General features: G+C 50.8%; 1 protein-coding gene across 1 annotated transcript in view; it reads left to right on the plus strand.

Annotated features, from left to right (window-relative positions):
• LOC106750471 overlaps positions 1-21,473 on the plus strand; it is a 54,989-nt gene that overhangs the window by 2,431 nt on the left and 31,085 nt on the right. The window lies entirely within an intron of this gene.

Consider the following 21,473-nt stretch of genomic DNA (forward strand, 5'->3'; position numbering starts at 1 on the left):
GGGGTCTCTTCCGTGAAATTTACTAGTCATTTGTTTCTAGGAAATAGCGCGACGCTTTTTCGCTGTGTCTGGTATTTCGTCGAGCGGTTCGCGGCACGTTTTTAACTTTCAGCGCATTTCAGCGAGATTCTCTTGATATTAATCCCGTTAAAAAATTCTGTAATTGTCTGTGGTCCCGAGTCGAAATTTTACAAAATTTTAGAATCTTTCGAAAGTCTTATATTACTTCTTACATTAAACCTTTAAGTTGAGGAAACAGAAATAAGTTCCCATTTGTAAAATCAAAGAGCACTTTTAGTATTTCTTTGATGCTATGAAGAGAACCTTCTGGGGAGAAATTTTAAGTTCTACATTATTAAGCCTTCATAATAATCTTCCATTTATGGTGTCAATGGAACACGATAGAAGACTTAATGAAGAATTAATATAGGACCAAGTAGACTTAATGTAATGTAAAATTAAAATCTCGTCTCGGGGTATCACGTTTGTCGGAGCAATGAGTTTAAACAGCGCACCGCTGCGTTAATTTGCGTTAAATATTATCTCATGTGCTAACCGTCAGCTTATAAAGTGCCTTCTAATTAATTTCACGTGTGATAACGCGCTTATCGTACGATTAACATTCAAAATAGACAGAAACGGCCGGATATACATTTTCCAGCGTTTTCTAGCTGTTACACGTGGCGATCTTCATTACGTGTCACGTTCATTTCCCACGTTTCGATGCCGGCTTATCGCCGAATCCCGGATAAATTGCCGATCTAAGACTGTTATTACAACGATAATTACCGCTCTACTAATTAGTATCCTCTCCCGCGCGCGAGGCATGTTTTTATACAATTTAGACGGTAGTTTCGCGGCGTCCTGAACCGTAAAAATCAGCGCTGCTTAACCACTCGTTGCGCACTCCCAGATCGCATTCGAAACTGGAAACGAGCGAAACGCACGATGAATTTTCAGTCGCGCTCTCGCCGATTTCATTTTCGAATCGACATCCGATCGTTACGCAAGTTTTCGCGTCTCCCCTCGTGATAGCATTTTTATCGCCGTGTGTATCGCGCATGAACCGACTCGCGTTTTAGTTATTAACGCATTCCGCAGATTAGAACCGTCCAGTTTTATGACATTCCCGCTATCCTTCTCGTACACCGCGGTCGTCTTCGTGCTCGCCTTATCTCCGGCTCTTTTGCTATCGCGCGCTTATTAGTATAGCTCAATCTCTCTATTCTTTCGCTGTTGCTTTCGCTTCTTATCGTTCTCATGATGAGGATGAGGATGAAAATAAGAGTGAAGGATGAGAATGAGGGGAAGAAGGAGGGTGAGGAAAAGAGAGAGGAGGATGGGGATCCTTATCCTCAACCTCCTCCTCGCCTTCATCCTCCTTCTCATCCCCGCCCCCCTCACCATATTCTCTCCTTCCTCCTCCTCCTTGTCCTCATCTTCGTCCTCACTCTCATCCTTATCGTCCTCATGATGAGTATGAGAATGAGATTGCTCCAATGGCTCCGCCGTGTCTTTATTTCTTTCGTCGCGGAAATAGTAAATACGCCCTTAAAAACTGGCCTCTCATTTGCGTCATTCGCGGGATCCACGTATTAATGATAAACGGAAATAAGATGTGCTCGTGAAGTAAGCCTCCCTCCTTCAGGAAATTTCCTTCGCTTCTTGATACATTATATTCGTTATTCAGCAAAATCCAGAAAAGAAAGAAAACGTGGATTTTCACAAGAAAGATCTAACGTCCGAGCTAACTCGTAAATAAAATTTCTCGCACGCAATGCTATTTGGCAGTTAATGTGCTGAACGCACCTGCGTGATCCCGGTATTTCTTCGCAGCGATCGACACTCGAGCATCCGCCCCGCACACGGCGAACGATCGAAGCCTGCGAAGGCAACGGAAAGGTTAGGGAACTCCGTACGCGCGAGATCGCCGGATAACGCTCGGTTTTATTGGCCGACTGCCCCGGATGATTCGTGTAATTGCACCGTGTGTTGCACCGGCAGCGACCTTCGTGTCGGTGCGCGACGCACGAGCGGGACGAGCCTCGCCCGATCATCGGCACGGTACCATGGATTTCGCGGAATCGGCTCGACGCGATGCGGACAACCCGATATCAGGGTCCCATTAGCGTCCGCGAAGATCCAGCGACAATGGACAATTTGTACGAGGAAAGGGAGGGCCCGAGCGAGATACGCTGTCCTCGAATGCAACGTCACCGCGGCGTAACTTGCACGCTCCTCGGACTCGTTCTCATCGTCGTCGTCGTCGACATCGTGATCGGACACGACTATCCTCTCTTCTACGAACGGGATTGCTTTTTGCTACGATCGTCGGCGAAGTTTGCTACGGCGTTGTTCGGAAGCGTAGAGTTCTCCAAAAGAGCGAGAGAGAGAGAGAGAGAGAGAGGAAGAGATGCAGTTGCGAGATACCGAATTAAAATTTCGCGCTGCACACATTTTTGCGCGACTTTCGTTGGCACTTGGCTCATAAATATTGCAAATGAATAATCAGGCGACTCATCAAGGAGCAAACGAGCGCAACGATTTGTCCGATTAGATCGCACTTTTACGAGAACGAAGTCGCAGTAAGTGTGTAAGCGGAAACATTAATTTCGCGATTAAAGTCGAAAGCAGTCGTTAACCGTGATAGAAGGTCCCAGTGGGACACACGACATCGTGATTTCCGCAGATGCTGCTCGTATGCTCGCGGGTTCGCGTTCCTAATAATTTCTCTTGTATAAAGTGATATTGCGCGTCGCAGAAAGATGTCCGTAATGACTAACGGCGCGATAATAACGCGAAAATCCGCCCGCCAGGATGCAGATGTCGAAGAATGCGTCGTTAATGACGCGTTCGCGGCGACGTTTACGAGCGCGTTCGCACGCACTCCGACGTTCATGATTAATTCGAAGTGGGCAAAACGCGCGGAACAGTCGGGACGCACGATTGGAGCGCGTACGAATCTTTACCTCGCGTCGACCGGAGGATTTTTCATCTGGAAGCGTAGAATACGCATAGTGTTCTCTGCAAAATTCGAGTTCATAGGGTTAAAAAGAACGTGTTGCGACGCCTTTATATTATATAAAATACTGTTATACCGCAGAATGATGATCGGCGATGACTAATGGCGCCGTAATGACGGTGAAAATTGTGTATTCATGCGAAATTTCGTTCGGAACGTCGACGCACCGCGACGAGACCTGAAGATCTTTCCGCGTCGGTCGCAGTGTCAATCGCAGGAAAACGCGACATCCAGCGCGACGATGACGTCACAAAAGTTGCTTCTGGACTTCGCAAGTGGACAGTAAAAAAGGCTTGTGTTAAAAACGGTCCACTGAAATGCTGAGTTACTTTAATACGTATCAAAAAGTGCGGGTGTCAACATATATTGACAAGCTGAATGTATTAATTCAACCATATATTTATGTACTTTTTCACACATTCTCCATGTTAAAGCGACACGAAAATTTCAGTGAAGCGTTTCCGACACGAAATTTTTTACCGTGCGTGCCGAACTTGGATCGTTACGAATACACTGAAGGAAGAACTTGGTAACAATCGCCGAGATTTAGTTAAACAGTTTCAACTCGTCCCAGCGACAGCCAATTGGAAGCGTCGGTGGTACGAAGACCGTGCCACCGAGATTCGCTTCACCTTCGGAACGGTCGAAGTCAACTTTCGCGATCGTCGTCGCGCGACGTGTGTCCGGTCGGCTCGCAGTTCACACAGTAAAATGTAGAAGGGCCTTAACGAGCGGCCTAAGAACGGTTTTTCGCGCGAGCAAGCGCGAACGCGCGACGCGTACGTTCCCCCTTCCCCCCCCCCCCGTGAATGTTTTTCTCCGCCGTCCATCCGCGTTTTCCTTTTTCCCCGACGTCGCAGGCACGACCTGCCCCACTATCTCGCGCTCAACCGATCGTGGATCTCGCAGGCAGGCGCCGCCTGGCCGTTGACCCCGGCCTGCCAACGGCCCTGACCAAGACTCCGTTTAGCTCGCACGCTCTTTCCATCTCCGCTACCGCCGAGTCCGTGCCGACACGCCGACTCGGTACTACTCGCGCAGGTACCCCAGGGTCGCCGCTGTGTGCGCGAACTCTCGCATGATCTCTTCCTCGCGGCAGCGGAAAAGAAATGGAGTCGCGCTCCGGAGAAAGACGGAGAGAGAGAGGAAGAGAGAGAGAGAGAGAGAGACCGTGGCGTGATCTCGGCGATTTCGATCTCGAGCTTAAAAGGGAGGACTTGCGCTATCGACGGGAGGAAATCGCCGTTTACTTCGATCTCGTTATATCTCGCAGGAGAGATATCCTGTATTATTAAAGAAATTATAGGTACACGTCTCCCCCCCCCCTCTTTCTTTATCTTGCTGCATCTCTTTTGCTCTCTTCGTTGCCTCATTCGCGGCGAGATTTTGAGACTCCGAATACGGTAATCTCTCGTACATTTTCGAAACAGCGCAGAAAGATGTGTGAGAGAGAGAAAGAGAGAGGGAGGGAGAAAACCCACTTGCACCTTCTTCCTCTCTCTCTCTCTCTCTCTCGCTTTTTCACACAACACGTACATACGCGTGTCCCGCGTCGTTCCAGTCGTACTTACGCGCTGGAGCGAGTTCAGGAATGGGACCAATAACCGTGGAAAGAAGCGGCCAGGAGGTACACGCGGTGTACATCCGAACGGGTTGTATCTCTCGGCCGACTGCTCGTTTCTATGCAGGTGCTCGTCCATCTGCTCGCAGGAAGTATCACATGGACGGGCAACGCGGCTTGAAATTAACTCTCCGAGCGGCGACACGCGAAACGTATCGGGAATAACAAAGCGTCGAGAAACGATCGGTGTACAACGCGCTTTAGGGGGAGCGGGGGCGCGTTTCCGGACGAGCGATCACGGCCGAGCGGTATGAAGCGCGCGGACCTGATAACTGAATTCCATCCGCGCGTCGCCCGATAACGGCGGACGTCCTCCACTTTTACCGGCACATATACGAGACCCCGATCCGCCGTGATGGAAACGTCAAGCGAGTTACCTCTCTCCCCTCCTTCCCCGTCGTGCAATTCTCTTCCCTGTCGGGGACGATTTTCGTGCAGATTCCCGTTCGTCGACGACACACGCGTACAACCACCCGCGGTGTTCGAGATCCCGATGTCAGGTCAAGGTCCGGCACACGCGATCGCGCGTAAGGCGTGCGTATGTCGTGCGTGAAAAGGGCGAACGAACCCGGAGTGAACGAGGGAGAAAGAGACGGGCTGACGCTCGTTACCAAACGTTAGCACGTTTCGAAGCCGCTTCCTGGCCGAGGTGTACGCGTGCCTCGACGCGTACGCAACGCACCGTGCCGCGGCACGAATACGCGCATCTCGTTGAATTAACTCGGGACGGGCCGGGTAATGATTTCATCTTATCTCGGACGTTTGCTCGCTGATGCGCTTATCACTTAAATGCTAATTGCTTTCGTGCGTTTAAAAATAAAACGCCGACTGTTCCGTGCGTTACACCGCGCTTCTCCGCGCGCGTGCGCGCGCCTCGGCTCTCCGAGTGCAGCGCGGAATGCAACCGAACCCGGGTCGAAATTCTTTATTCCGCATTGAGTCTTCAAGCGGAGAATACGGAAATAAGTTCCCACTTGTGGCAAAGGAGCGCGACAAGTGCTCCTTTAATGTTGCAAAGGAAATTTCGTCCTCCGGAGTCTACATTTTGATTTTACGTGAAATCTTCGAGCAGAGAAATCGGCAATAACCTTCTTCTTGTCGTCCCCGTCGTCACATTCGAATCTTCGCAACCGGGAAAGTGAATTTATCCGATTAGGGAGTCACCGATCCTAAATGAATTGCTTCGCGCGAATCTCCAAGCTCCTCCGTGCCCACCGTCCCATATCTCCGGCGTTACGGTGCTCTATCGTTCCATCGGTCTGTAAGATATTTCAGTTCTCCTTCTCTTTCTTTCTTGATCTCTCTCTCGCACACACACACACACACACACACCGGCATACGTACACGCACGTATTATGCAGGCAGCGCGGCGCACAGCCGGTGGAAACGTCATTTGGCCAGCTCCGGCTGAAGGAACTAATCGCCGCTTCACTTTGTAGTGGATAATAAACCGTGCTAGTGGGTCATCAATATCGAACCCCTCGTTCGCTCGGGGCTATTAGGCGGACACGTAATAATCAGTGGTGGCCCGGCATGCCGGCGGGATCAGGTCGTGCAATCTGGAAAACCGGCGAACGTGGCCGGCTACACGATCGCGAGACGCTTGCTCGAATAAAACGTGCGCTTTGCAAATTGATCGATTAACGGTACGACGAGAGGCGACGTGAAAGGGGGTCATCGACGCGGCGGGAGATATACGATCAGAGGGGAGACACCTGAGAAACGTCGCGACACGTGAGAACGTGCGGTTGTCGCGAGCGGGAGGAATTTCTCGTTCTCCATTAAACAGGTTTTAGGTCGAGTGATTTTCGAGGTCTCCCCCCTGCATCCCCCCTCCCCCCTACCGATGCGGGAAGGACGATCAGTCATACGTGCGCTCTCGAAAAATATATATATATATATATGTGCATAGTCGTTCTCGATAAGCGGCGAAGGAGTTGGAAAAATACATTCGTACACCAGCTCTCCGAGAAACGTTGATAGATGAGGGAGAGAAGGATTTCTTTGTGAATTTTTCATAAAATCTCCTTAATTGGAACAAAGTTATCTTTCGGCATACAGACGATAGCGAACAGACGAATGTTTGATTCAACAAATCGAATCGTCTGATTCCTCGAAGAATAAGTATCTCTTTATGTTGAACAACATATTCAACATAAATACATATCGTGTACATTTCTTTTGTATTTTTATTGTTTTCTCCTCTGTGTGTAATTATAACGATCTTCCAGATGTACGATCGATAAGTAATAAAACCTACTAGAACCGGCGCGAGTTATCAGTTGCGATAAAATATTTAACAAGCATACGGATGAAGTTGACTGAACATTTAGAATTTCAGGTCCGCGTAACGTTTGTCAAACACTTTTTCCCGACTGACAGTTTGTGTTGGCTCTGATAAACTTCGTTACTTATTAATTAACGTGTATGCGTCGAGCGGCGCGACGACGGGTTGTAAATCATCGGCGCATCGCGAATTCCCGACACTCAAGTCGATTCGCGCCGATAAGACTGTCTGCGAGAACGAGCAGGAGGCGGTGATCATCGTTTGATTCGCGACGACCGCGAATATGTGCGAATCGTTACGTAAGCTAAATTACAGGCCGGCGCGCGCGCGCGATAAATGCTTACCCGATACGCGGACCGTCGGTGCGAAAAGTGGAATGACCCGCTCGCCGTGGTGATATTACATATAAGCGGGGGATAGTATTATTTATATTACACGCCTTTGACCCGGTTAGAGACGGTAATCTCCGGGTACCGTGTTTCCACCTGAATGGCTACCCACACAGATACGTGGTCGTTCGAGTGTGTGCTTATAGCGGTCCTCGACCGCAGCATCTTTTCCATCTCGAATTGCCCGGCGCACACGAGTCGTTGGACTCGATGGAGCCGGTCACCGTCACCGATTTCGCATTCGCTCGCGTCCACGGCTCGCGATCACGCGACAAAGAGAGGAAGAAAAATCTCGCCGCACGATTTATCGATCGGCCGGGGCGCCAGATAAGGGGGCCGGTCGTTCTCTCGGGGCAGATAACGAATGTGAAAGAGGGACGGCGAGAACTGGATCTTCGAGCGTTGTGTGCAAATTACACGGGGAGAAAAATCTCAGTCCTTGTAACTGGACGCGGCCCAGACCGGAAGCGATATCTCCGTCAGCGGAAATCTTCTGCGGGAAAAGAAACGTTTTCTTGGATTCGGTATACGTGTTCGCTGGACTCTCTTGGGTTTGTTCAATATAACCAACGTAAATTGCTATCAAATATCGTTTTATTTCAACGAAGGTGCTGTTTCACCGGAGAGAATAATATTTTACTTTAAATAAAAAAGCAATTATTTTATTATGCATTAAGTATCGTTCCACTGAAACGAAGTTCTTGAATATTTCTTTTAACGTCTCATATTTCATTATTATTATTACGAAAATACAATCGATTTCATTTGATCGAAGAAATCTGAAATTATTTCGCACATTACCCCAAATACAACCGAGTTTCTGTCCGGTCGGCAAGCGAGAGAAAATTCAGTTACACGGACCGAGTTTTTTCCGTGCGCCAGCGAGTCGGTCGGTGGACAGGGGCGATTCGCTCGTGGCGAATATTCGCTGAAACGGTCTCGAATCGACCGCAAATATCGGCTGGTTCGCTCGACCGTTCGCCACCCTGACCGCCGGTATTCGCGCGGCGGCATTGCGGAAGCGCTTCGCCCAAGGCAACCGGTGTTCCAAAACGTTTCGCAAGTGGAGCATGGCGGCGTTTCCAGCTGAAGTTCAAGCGGTCGGTCAGACGAAAATTCGAATTCACGCGGCAGCCTCTTTTTACGCCTCGCTGACGCGCCTCATCCGCGCAGCGCCCGAGACCTTTCGAACGGGAAATCCTTTCAGCTCGTCGCCGCATTCATCGGGGATTCTTCACACGTGTCCGCAATCTCATCGAGGTAATGACCGCGTCGTCGCGTTCCGTCCGCGTAAATGCGCGGCTGACAGGCGATTCGCGTTTTGAAAACCGTCGATTTGCGCCCGGCGTGTACGCGATTAGCACACCCGCCGGCGTTGATCCCTTCACGCTCTTACCAGACGTAGAGTCGTACTAGACAGAGAAATTTTCAATCATTCGCGTCGTGTCCGGACATTCGTGCGCTGTGGTTGTTCATTACACCAGGAAACAGCAGCGATGCAAATATGGTTTGGACATTTTCACTCAAATTAAAGTCAACGAAATTAAAATCACCCAATTAAAATATAAATTACACGCACTGAGGAGAAAACGAGTTTTTCCCACCTTTGTGACGAGACCGCAAAAAATCCGCGGAAAATTCAAGAAAAACAGCTTGTTCCCGAGGCCTTTAAAACTATAAGAATCGCATGAAAAAACATTGTCTTAAATCAATGATAGATATTCTCATGTGCGCAAGAAACGAGTAACATGTGCGATATCGTTATTTCCGCGGGTAATCAATAGCCACGCGCGATACGCGAACACTCGGGCACGACGGGATCGCGTGTAATCGCGAAAATTCCTAGTCACCCCGTGTCTGACAAGTGTCAAAAGATCAACGCCGTCGAGTATGTACCCTCGCGCGGCGATGATCGGTGCTTGCGGTGTTAATCGGCAATCGTATGCGAACTCCGACCGGTTAATCGGATAACAGGGAAAAGAGTAACGGAAGAGAGAGAGAGAGAGAGATGGATGCTCAGATAACACAACGCGGATTCACGTTGCTTCCTATCCCGGTGTCGGCGCGACTCGTTAAACGGTAACTCGACTTTTCGCGCGGAGCTTTGAGAGGTCGGCGAAAAAGCGCGACGGTGATCTCTCAGAGTGACCCTCACGGGGGGAGGACGGGGGGACGAACTTGCAACGAGCAGAAGAAGCGCTTTCTCGGATGTAACCGCATCATCCTCTCTCTTGCGCGGGCTCACATGCCGCCATTCATTTTCGACGTCGTGCGAGTTAACGGCTTTAGAATCCGCGCTAAGTAGCGTTATCGATGTGGGGGCGATGCCGCGCGAGATAATACGTTGCTGCAGCGCACGCGCGCGCGAGGAGTCTCGGGAATATCGCTTTCCTGGAATTTGTGGCACGTCCAACGGTATCCGCGACCACCAAGAGAGACAGGGAGCGAGCGAGAAAGAGAGAGAGAGAGAGAGAGATCAAGAGATCGAGGAGGAAGACAGAGGGGGTAGAAGAGAGCGAGAGAGAACATCCGAATCGCGGAGGTGGCCTTCGACTTGTACTCCTATCTCGTAAGCTACGACCCTGTACGTGCCATTGAATCCGCACATTTGCACGGTTCGGCATACATAATGAAACACCGCAACACGGCGGAGCACGGGGGAGGAGCAGGACGCTGATCCTTGTAAGCGTTCGCGAACATGTCACGTGCGCGCGCCCGCAGTTTGTAGCTCGCGAAACGGTCATTATATCTTAGCCGGTGGAACAAGCCATTAGCGTGGCCGGCGTGTAGCAGCACAGCGCACAGGTACACCGTGGACCCTTCACCTCGAGCCGCGCGGCTGACAAGGGCACCCTCTCGATTTTTCCGCCGCTTCCGACGACGCGCCGGCGGTGCAACCCGCTGACCCGAATGACGAATGCGCACGCGCGTTTCCAGCGCGACTTCTCACAATGGTAATTCTGTTATGTGACCCAACCGACGTGGCTCCATTATTCTGACGAATGATGCCTCGCCGTAAAGAGCGCGCGCTCGTGATGAGTGCGAGCGCGAGAAAGCCCATATTCAGATCATCAGCCGTTCATCGTGCGGTCACGACGTGTGTAACGAAGGCGGACAGACAAAGGAACAGGAACGGTGGAGAAACGTTGGAAAGCAAACAGCGGCACACGACTGCCGCCGAGAGAGCCGCTGCCGCGCGTACATAAAGAGTAAGAGAGAGAGAGAGAGAGAAGAGTGTGCATGGAGATATATCCGCCGGGCCGAGTTTGTGGACCGCGCAACGGTAACCGCTCGTCTTCGATTCTCGCCGTTGCGTCCCGACACCGTTACAATCTCCAGTGGTCCGCCGTTGGAGGTCCTCCACCGGCGCGATCGCGATTCAACGCCGTCGATCCCGGCGCTTTACTTTCCGGCAAATCGCCGGCGCTGCTTTTTTCACCCGGTTGCACACCTCGCAGCTCGCCGATGCGCTCGACAGGCACTGCGCGCTCGCTCCGGCCGCTTTCGTGCCCGTGAACATCGAACTCCTTCCTTCGGCGTTTCATTTATAATGTAGGTGGAACGATTTCAATACGAAGACGCCCAAAGCGAGCACAGTCGCGGACACAATTGAACGGATACTTCGACCGTGCATCGAATCGGGAGGTTAATCAATTGAGCTGTACTCTCGATATCGTTATGCTTAACAGAGCGCGTGTGCACTTGTAAAGTGTAAATACTTAAAGTGTTTCGTATATCTTATTCAGCCCTGCTGGAATAGTTTCCAGGTGGATACCCATGGAAATCCAATGGAGCTCGTGTGAATCCACGCGGGATGATATAAATTCACATAGGAATCCACATGAGTTCCTATCTAGGACCTGGGCTTTCCAGCCGCGAATCCCCGGGAATAACTGTGAGATTCCGTATTCACTTCCTGTATGGATTTCCAGCTGGTTTCTTTCAACAGGGAGTATAAAACGGAAACTCATCGAAATGAAAATGTTGCAACCGTTTTGCGATCGACCGTACCACACGTAAACGCCTATCAAATCACGCGACCGGCTGTAATTAATATTTCATTACTTGCCGACGTAAACGTCTTCGAAGGGCGAAGCCCTGGAGCGATAGATAAACGTTTATCTATCCACCTATCGAAGCTGCGCATTCCTCGGGCAAAGAGGCGTCCGTAGTGGCTCTTCGAGAAAGAGTCGGTCGGAGACGACGTCCAAAGAACGCCACGCTTCTTCGAGCGTCAGTCGAGCTGCTCCGTTCGCGTTTAACGGGATGTCGCGTCTAAGCATCGGCTATCCGACAGGCCGCCATTGAAATACGCGTCCATTACGAAACGATAACTGTTCGCTCCTAATATCGGTCGAAATTAAATCTCCGGGGCATTAAGCTCTCCCATAAGAAAACGCGCTGCACCGTTACAGTCTCCGCCGTAATCTTCGCGCGTTCGGCTCTCCGCGGGGATTAATATAATTCCGCAGCGCTCGTGCGCGCGCTATAATGGGCAGCTGACGAATGAGATCCCGCGGGGTCGCGCCTCGCGATAATAATACCGCCGGTTGCATCCGCCCGTCACCTTCGATTAGATCGCTCGTCCTCGCCGCGGGAAAAAATCCCGAGAGAATCGCTCTTGTCGAGCGCGCTGGCGCGCAAAAAGCATCACACGCCGGTGATTCAATCGAATTGACTCTCGTTTTCTTCCTTCTTTTTTTTTACTTTCTTCTCCCCTTCTCGTTTCTTTTCCTCTCCCCGTCTCTCTCCTCGTCGCCTCGCGTGTTTTGTGTCCGCGTAACCGTGCTCCTCGCGCGAAGTCGCCCGGGGCCGGGTAAAAAGCGGCCGGTTCAATCCGCTTCAATTAGCAGCATCATCGACACGACGACGACGCCGCCGGTTTTAGTCCCTCCGGAGTCGGAGAAGCGGAAACCGCTAGTCACGATTTCAGTGATAACCTCCACGAGTCTCATTATTCCTCCCAGCCGGGCGGGGTCGCGGCCACCCTCCTCTGGTAGTATCGCGCGCACGCGAGAACCCTTATCCCGGATGGTATCATCGCGGCTGGACGCCAATTTAACGCGACCGCCGAGATGGCGAGACGTCGGATCTCGCGGACGAGATGATGCTGTCCGTGAAGAGAGCAGAGTGTGCAATGTTACGCCCTGGGATCGAAGCCCTTTGAGCTCACAGTTTTCAGTGCACAGATTTTCACGGCTGGCTGCCCGATAAAGTAACAAAGTTAACATCGGTTGTTTCAAGAAAGAAAAAATAAGGAAGAAAGATGAAGTAAGCGGTTAATGTAAAGAAAAAAAAGAAAGTCGAGAAGGGGAGAGAAAGAGAGAAAGAGACGAGAGACGCGGAATCTCTGGAACGATCGGCAAAGTGCTTGATATTGCGCTTAGGCAACGAGAAGAGGACAAAGGGGAGAAGAAGGGGCCATCGGGGATTCTCGTCGACTCCGTGTATTCGTACATGGCTTTTATCTGCCTCTAAATCGAACGAGCCCGGCTTAATGTCGGCATCATCGCCGATAATGAGCACGAGAATAGGCGAGAGAGCGCGTCGGGCTTTTATCGCTTCCTCGATTCTCCATGATTCCTCAGACATGTACGAAGGGCGGTCGCGACGATTACCCATCCGCAAGAGAGAGAGAGAGAGAGGGCGGGAAGGAGATAGAGATACGCTCTCGGCACGGTCACGAAGAAGCTTCCTGCTTCTTCTGCTCTTCCTCCACCTTCCCGCGCTCCTACGACTTCGCGACTTCGATTCTTCCACACACCGCCGTATGGCCGTGCGCTTTCGATACCCGCCGGCGACCTTGTTCCCTCGTGCCCCTTTAGGAAAATCGTTCCGCTAGCGGGCAGGCTTCCCGATGAAACAGGGGGAGAAGCCCCGAAGAGATCCGGCGATCGGGCGATTATCCCTAAGCGGAGAACGACATAGGTCGGGGCTTCGCGCTCGATAAGAGAATTCAAACTCGTAATAATCGTAATTATCGTTAATAAAGTGCACATCGGCCGGGTTGGTCGATAAACCGACGCGGAATCCGGATCGATTAATCATCCCTAATAAGCGACCTGTTACGATCCCGGGGGAGTAAAAGGAATGACACAGGCGCGCGGGGAGGCCACTTATTCGCCGTCGCGATCGCCGATCGCGAGTTATTTACATAGTGCACGAACAGCATCATTAGGCGATTAATTGAAACGCCGGCCGGGCGCGATGAGGCTGGGGAGAAGAGCGTAATCCGCGTAGCGGGAAGATCGAACGCGGCGATTCTTGAATTCACGGCGGCCGGCCAATGACGGCCGACGTCGCGATGTTGGGAAAACATCGTTTCGCGGAGCACCGAGCGAGAACGACCATCACCACCGTGTCCCCGCGGCTAACTCGAGCTCTCTCTCGCGGCTTTAACGGCGATCCTCCCGAGGCGTTGCCGGCTTCCCAGACGCCGCGCGCGAGAACGGTGACTTCCTGGTCTGGATTCCAGCGCGACGGAACGTGGAAATATAAATAATATGGGCGCGGCAGCCCTCCCTTGGCTTTTCCACGTCGATAATCCGACGCGAAATTGCAGACCGGAGGGGAAGAGGGCGAGAGAAGGAGAGGAGAAGAGAGGAACACGCGTGATCCCACGTTACGCGTGAACGCCGGCTGAAATCGCACATGTGTACCGCCGGATTCCGCGCTCGCGAGCGCACGACGAGAGCGACCCTTATTAAATCAATTAACCGGCGCAACCGCCGGTTTCTCAGTTACCCTCGTATTTATACACGGGACGCGCGCGCGCTCCCGGTGTTTCGTCCGACGAACGCTGAGTCGGCCCGACTCGCATGCGACTCCGTAAGAAATGCCCGCGCGGGAATTTTTCCACATGTCTTCCCGTACACAGTGTAGATCCCGAGATTAGAGGAGCAAAGGTATCTTAAAATAAGTGATGCTACACTGAAAGGAAAAAAATGCCAACAATCAAGTAAATATTTGCTGAGGATTAATTACTTTATTTGCATTCGATTCATTCGTTCATTTGCAGGTGATTGATTATTCCATTGGAATTGGCCGATCGCTTTTGTCGTTAAGCAGAATCGACCAGAAACACCCGATTACTGCTGACACTTCGATCAGATCGATCGGACAGCAGCCCGATTAAGTTAACCGAAGGTTACGGAAACCGGCCCTTAAAAGCCAGAATTACTTTGAAAGATCGCACTGGGTCCTAATTGGATCCCAAGAAATTTTCCACACGGACGGCTCCTCTAATTAGAGCGGGAAATTCTCCACGTCGCGGAAATGAACACACTTTGCACATAAATTTATGCGTATTGCTTGATAGAGCAATTTAGATGGATTCCGCGTGAGGTTTGACGAAGGTCTGTGGGAACCGGGCTCGCTCGGCCGCGTTGAAATATCCCACGCCGATGCTCGCGGCGCGAAACTTGCCAGAAAAACGTTAACGATCGAGTTGCCGTCGATGCATCGCGCGTCGCGGACCAGGGAAGAGCAGAGACGCAGTACGGAGCCGATTTCGCGGTTAATGCCGGCAATATTTCGTAATTTACGTTCGCGCGCGCGAGATCGTTAGCGTCATTTCCGCGCGGAGTTTAGCCGCGGCGAGATCGGCGGCGATCCGACGCAGCGGGCGGGCCAGGTGAGAATCGGCGGCGATCTGGATTCCGCGCTACAATGCGGCGTGTATGCGGCTAACTGTAAGCCCGCCGTCGCCTGGGTCGAGCGAACAATCGGTGCTAACTTTAACGCGACTTTAACGACGACGCCCCGACGACGCTAATAACGCGGCGGCTGAAGCGATGTTTCTTGAGAATCCGTCCCTTGCGGTTCACATCGATTCTCGCTGTATCGGTCCGCGAGCGCACGGAGAAGAAAGTTTGAATCGATAACCGAATTTGGTTCCGGTAAGAATCCGAAATTCCGTTTCCTTTAAACAAGACACGTTAAATAACAGTATGAAAAGAAGTATCCTTCAAAGAGACATCTTTATAAAGTCAATAATATGGTTAGAAAAATGCAAACATTGTTTCTCGAGCGTTCGGGTATACGTAGCCCCGTACACGAACGCGCGGTATCGAGTTATACCTCGATATCGAAAGACTCCGCGTTCGTACACACGCACGCACACACGTCACGCACGAGATTCGCGATCGTTAAAATTTTGCGGGACACTGTTCCCCCATGATTTATGGTCTTATTATCGTCCGGCATATTCAGAACCCTTCCGCTCGCTCGTCCGCCCGCCCGTCGCCGTGTGTTGTGTGTGTGTGTGTGTGTGTATGTGTGTGTTGTGGGCCCCTCAAAGGTTTAGATACTTTTTAATACCTTTTTTCTTCGCCTCCGCTCGTACCGCCCAGCCTTCGGTTCCCTCTTCGGCCTCTTTATCTTTCCTCCCTTATTACTTATAATTTTTATTTTCATTAGCTACGAGAAACAGCGGACCCCCGACATCGAAGGGTATAATTTAAGGACGATTGAATTTGTAGAACACAGGCCGTTGCGTGCTACGTGTTTCGAAAATTTACCTCTCGTGCGCGTTTGCCGGCAAATTATTTCTGCCCGTTCATGCTCGTGGACACACGTGTGTTTTTCAACGTCGCGGATTTTCTCCTCGCTGAGAGCACGGGAGAAAAGAAGAAGCGTAGGGATGATTCACGAAACCGAAATTCGCGAGCAAACAGGTACACGCCTGCGGAGGGCGATTATCGCGCGCGCGAGCGGTTCTCACGACTGCGTGCGGTAATGAAAAAAGCCATTCCGATGTGCGAAACTTTATTTACAATTAAGAAACGAATTTAGAAAAAAAATGCGCGAGCTCTTCCTTTCTAATTAGAGGAGCGACCTCTTAGAGGAACCAATCGGAGGGATAATCACTTTTCTTCCTTGAGTGCCTTTCTGTGAAGGATAAAAATGACGCGGGATGCCGGAATAACATATAGGAAGCCACGAGGGGCGCCCTAACTACGGCTCCCAGGTCTTGAATATACAGCCTCTCAATTTCTCAGAAGGGCGAGTCAAACGACTGCCGCGTTCGATCCTTCAATTGCACACGCGGTAACGATAATTTCCGATCCGCCGGTGACTTCCTAGACGGTTACATTCGTATTCCAGCATTGCGTGTTATCGAGTTCACGCATGAATTCCATAACAAGCGTCGACCATAAAAGCGCTGATAGCGCGTTGCACGAAACGACCGTGAGTGCTCCCCGCGTTTCTCTCGCCCCCTCTCTCTCTCTCTCTCTCTTTCTCTCTCTTTGTAGTGGTAGCACAGTAGTAGGTAACACGGGACTACAAAAATGACGTATTCCCGTTAAAATCGTGACACAAAGGACGCGCCCTCGATTCCGTGCTCTCTTCTTTCCGCTAATACGGCGGAGGGAGAGGAGACTCTCGCGTGTTAAGAATCCCGCGTAACTACCGCATGCGCGCGCGACACGGCACAATTGAAATATTTCTTTCTCGAGCGGCTCGAAATTACATGTCGCGCATCAACCGCCGAAGGGAATTCAATTAGCACGCATGTACACACACACGGAAGAAGAATGCTGTTCTATCGATAGGGTGGATCAACAGCACCATAATTGAAGCAAAGCTTCTTCATTCAATAAGAATATTATTGAAACTACTCGAGTTATTGAAACAACGTGTATGATTTTATTCGTTTATTTATTTATTTACGGGCGACATCTTTGGTATAATATGTACACAGAAAGAAGCGCCGGAAGCAAATAAACGTAATTCGTGATAGCACTTTTTTCAGTGTTAATTTCAATCCGATAACGTACAAAGAAAATGCGAATTTTTGCAAAACAAATGTCACGAAAATTGTAAGACGAAAAGTAACAAATTACGAAGGATCAGTTAAATTCTTAACAATGACAGATCCAAGGATAAACAATGTAACAGTTTAATGTATCGGTTTCAACGATACTGCTGTCAAATGAGAAAGATTTGCTCCAACTATAGCGCCGTTGAGCAATTCTACCGACACGCATTTCCTTTTTCCGTGCACGCACACGCGAACCTCCTCCTGAGGACGATTGGCCGAGAGAAAAGGTGGATCGAATCGTCTCACATCAACGTGCATTCTCGCGGCCACCAGGCACGTCTACGATTAAACAAGCACAGCGACGTAATAGCCACCTTCGGTACGATACACTCGCGCGTGACGGCGCGAGCGGCGCGGCGCGTCAGTTGCAACGGAAATCTCGTCGCAGAACGATTCATTAATTGGCGGCTTACTTCGCATTCGTATGCGGATGGTACGCACCGGGATTGATGAGGCAAGTGCGATGATGATCGTCTCTCTTTTGAAAGACTCTCTCTCCCTCTCTCCTCTCTCGATCCTCGCGTGCCGTGTTCGCCTCCCTAAACTCCGCTCCCACCGCGTAGCACCGCGGAGAATCTCGAGTACCGCTCGTTAGTCGAGTGAGTCTGCCACGCATTACGGTTTTCCGAAGCAATATAAACGACAAGGACGACTGTTTGCTCCTGCTGAAGCTTCGTTTGTCGAAGTTGTCGGAGACGTTTAAACGGCTCGTGTTAAACGACCCAGTGCCGTACGTGTTACCTCGATGACTAGGCGAGCGCGATTTTTCCCACTTCGATTGCCAGTCGAGGACGTCTGAAAGTTTTCTTGGTATCCGTGGTGGACAGGTAGATCGGATTGAGCTGAACGGGAAGATCGTGTACCATTTCGCAAAATTCGCAACAGTCGATGAGAAATTAATTAATTCGTATGAACCGATGAGCGCACGGGAAGCGGCAGGCCGGTATAAAAAAAAAATGGCTTCTGAAGATCTAACGACGATGAGCGCCGCCTGATTTCCAGAGGCCGAGTAACCACAGATTATTTCCTCATTACTATCGCGAGTTTTGCAAAACGGTGCATGACTGTTCAGATTCGGCCTGTTCTACCTGCACGCCGCGGGTATCGAGGAAATGACCGGACACTCTGTGGTGTATTAAGCGCATGTTTTTCTGGGTCAATCTGCACATTTCGTATTGCGGGGACCATAATCGACCATCACTGACGTCGCGCCGTACATCATCGCTAATTCCCGCAAAAACGAAACATTTCCCTCCTCGGTCCAGGCGTAATCCGGCGATTCGCCACGCGGGGAAGAAAGACACCCCGCGGAGGTATATACCCGGGCTCCGGTTGGCTGGTTCCGGAATCGGCACTTTTTCGCACCGAAAGCCGCGGAGAGCTGTGACTAGGAGGATCTCCACTCGACGAATCGTTTGACCGGTTTGACCGTCGTGAGTGGGCGGACAAAGCGTAGGAGGATGACGAGCGGGAGAATGAGAAGGAGAGGAAGAGAAGGAGATAGAAAGGGGGAGGAGGAGAGCGAAGTAAAGAAAAAAAGGAGGGAAAAAAGCAGAACGACCGAGAAGGAGACCGGAGGAGGAACGGGCGTACTCGCAGCGCGCCCGCGCGCGGCTCTACCGTTTTTCCTCCTCCTTTTCGTGGCCGTCTCGTTGCGTAACGGTACCTCCGCGCCGGTGGTGAGGCGAAACTGACGTTCGAAAACTCACGGTTGCGCAACCGGACTGGAAGTCGGTGATTAATTGCCCGGTGAACCACCCAGCTGTGTGTCTCGCTGCGTCATGCGAGAACGAGCGCTTAGACTCGCGGCGAGTTTCGGCCCTTCGCCGTACCGTTATGATTTCACGCCGGGAACGCCCGGATTCTCACTACCGAGAGGGAGAGAGAGAGAGAGAGAGAGACCCACGAAATAATGTGGGTCATGATCGACGTTCCGCTAGTCTCACTGGTCTTTATCGAGCCTCGTCGAGAAAAAGGCAGCGATCGGTGAATCGACGCACGGGAAACGAGGACGATTTTCACGTGGGCGATCGGATTCGTTCGCGAATCGATGTCTCGTTGAGAATGCGAATGGAGACCTTCGCCGTCTGTTATCGTCGGAATACAGCGGAGAACAGGGTTCCCGATAAGATAATTTGCATTTTTTCATCGGGCCGTTCATTTCCCGAGGCGAAGTCTCTAATAAAGAAATAACAAAATAATAATAAATGTCACTTAAATGTAGCACACTGGAAGAAAGAAGCGCTAAGTTCAAGGTGTATTGGAGTTAACCACTTTGCTCGGATCGGGTGAATATTATTTGAACAATAGCATTTTTTCCTCCAACGTATAAACTTCGTCGAACTTGGAAGACTATAGTAACTATTATAGTGAACACCATTGCCCCTGCTTTGATGCGACCCTTCATTGGTCCCTCGAGTTTCCACAGAATTTGTAGGATTAACATAGACCCGGAATTTCAGCTCGGACTAGGCGCGCCGTTAATCACGACCGACGAGAGGCACGCGGCCATCGTCATCATCATTGTCCCGCGAGCGGATTGATTCCGCACGTTATCCCGTGTCATGTACACGCGTACCGCGGTATGCGTTTGTCCTGGGAAATGCGGAGTCCCGGATCACGCTTGATTCGCGGTTTTTGCGCGGTCGCGATGTTTGCACACTCCGCGTGCGAGGAGACGCGTACCGTAAGCGAGCATCCGGCATAGTTACCGCGGCCCAGGTGGGACGGACGTTGTGCGGTGTACGCGGTAGTAGCAGGCGCCGTTCTCACGAAAGCACAAGGATCTCGCCTACTTCGACTACCTGCCTGCCTGCCCGCCGCGAGTACTTATTAGCCCCGACAAGAGAGCCGCGCGCATCAGCGGGATAATAATTGGAACGGCATCGTAATAATCACGTAATTAGATAATTGCGTGGGCGCGCGCTCAGACGGCATAATGCGATAATAACTCGAAATCAGGGAAACTTCTCGCGCGTTCCTCTTTCCTCTCGGGAACCCGAGGAAAGAGCGCGCAAGGGGAGCAGAAAGAACCTCGAATTTGTCTCGGGGTCGCCGCAGAGCGTGCGAGTCGACTTCCGACGAGGTGATTGTCGTCGCCGGAAGTCGGATGTACTTTTGGCCAGGTTCCACTTAACGAGAGCGTCGTCCCGTGTTTCTTTAACGTCTGAGAGGAACGAAGATAAGGCGATGTTCGTGATCATTGCGAGCGTCAAGCAGAAGCTGCCCCTTTGACGCCGCTGTATAGAATAAACCGTGCATTGTTATTGGAGAGCTGAAACCGAGATCGAAAGACAGAGATATGTTAACAATGACGCTTTCTCTGTCATACGGTATTACAGGAGGGCGTGATGTAGGGAAAACAGAAGAGTGAGAGTGGACATACCGAAGGAAAGAGAAGAGGAACAATGTATTATTTGATTGTGTGAGAAGACGCATAAATAACATACCGATGTGTGCACTCGTACGCAGATAAAAATTAGTCTTGAATCAAGAATAGGTATTCTTATATGTAAGCAAGAATATCGCGATCTCCTTGGAAGATTTTATAGAATAAGTTCAAGTAATACTTGCATCAGTATCAATTCAATCGAATCAAGACTAAAACCCTTCTAAGCACATTATAATATTCTTGCTTATATACGAGAATATCTATCCTTAATTTAAGATTGATTTCTTTCTCTGTGTAATTATTAGTTCATAATACTCGTGACTATACGGGAGGAGAGGCGACAAATTGCTAATACTTCTAACTCGTCGCTTCTTCTCTTCCTTTCTCCCCGTCGATTACGCAATTACACATTACGCATTAGACAAGAAAATCACCATTATCTCTATCGCCCTCTCTGCGCCTAATGCCGGCTGCAGCCCTCCAATGGAGTGCTTAGTCTATTCTATATGTTTATGGACGCCGTATTGGCGGACGCTGAAGCGCCTTGTACGCCTACGGATTGATTACACGCCAAGCGTGTACCACTCATCGCCGCGGCTGGTGGTGCATTCGGTGCCTCCCGCCGACGGCGCAGGTGCCGCCGACGTGGCGTTCTTGGCTACAAACTAACTCTTGGCGAGAACAGCCGTTCAGTGGCGCCGAGAGGCGAGTGTTGCAGGGAGGAAGGCGTAACGCGCGCGTGCGACGCGGAAAGTCGACCCGAGAAAAAGCTCTTCCTGCCGCGGCTGGCGCCCGGTGGCGGCCTTGTTTCTCTGATGATTCCTTACGGCTGGCCTATAATTCCGCCGATACGGCGGCGTGGCATTACGAACGAACGGTTAGATTGATTCAATTTTCCTCGCGAGAAATAACGGACACGCGAGACGTGGCCGAGGGAGGG

The sequence above is a fragment of the Dinoponera quadriceps genome, unplaced genomic scaffold, assembly GCF_001313825.1.
Source record: "Dinoponera quadriceps isolate SergipeBrazil2010 unplaced genomic scaffold, ASM131382v1 scaffold5784, whole genome shotgun sequence".
NCBI classification, from domain to species: domain Eukaryota; kingdom Metazoa; phylum Arthropoda; class Insecta; order Hymenoptera; family Formicidae; genus Dinoponera; species Dinoponera quadriceps.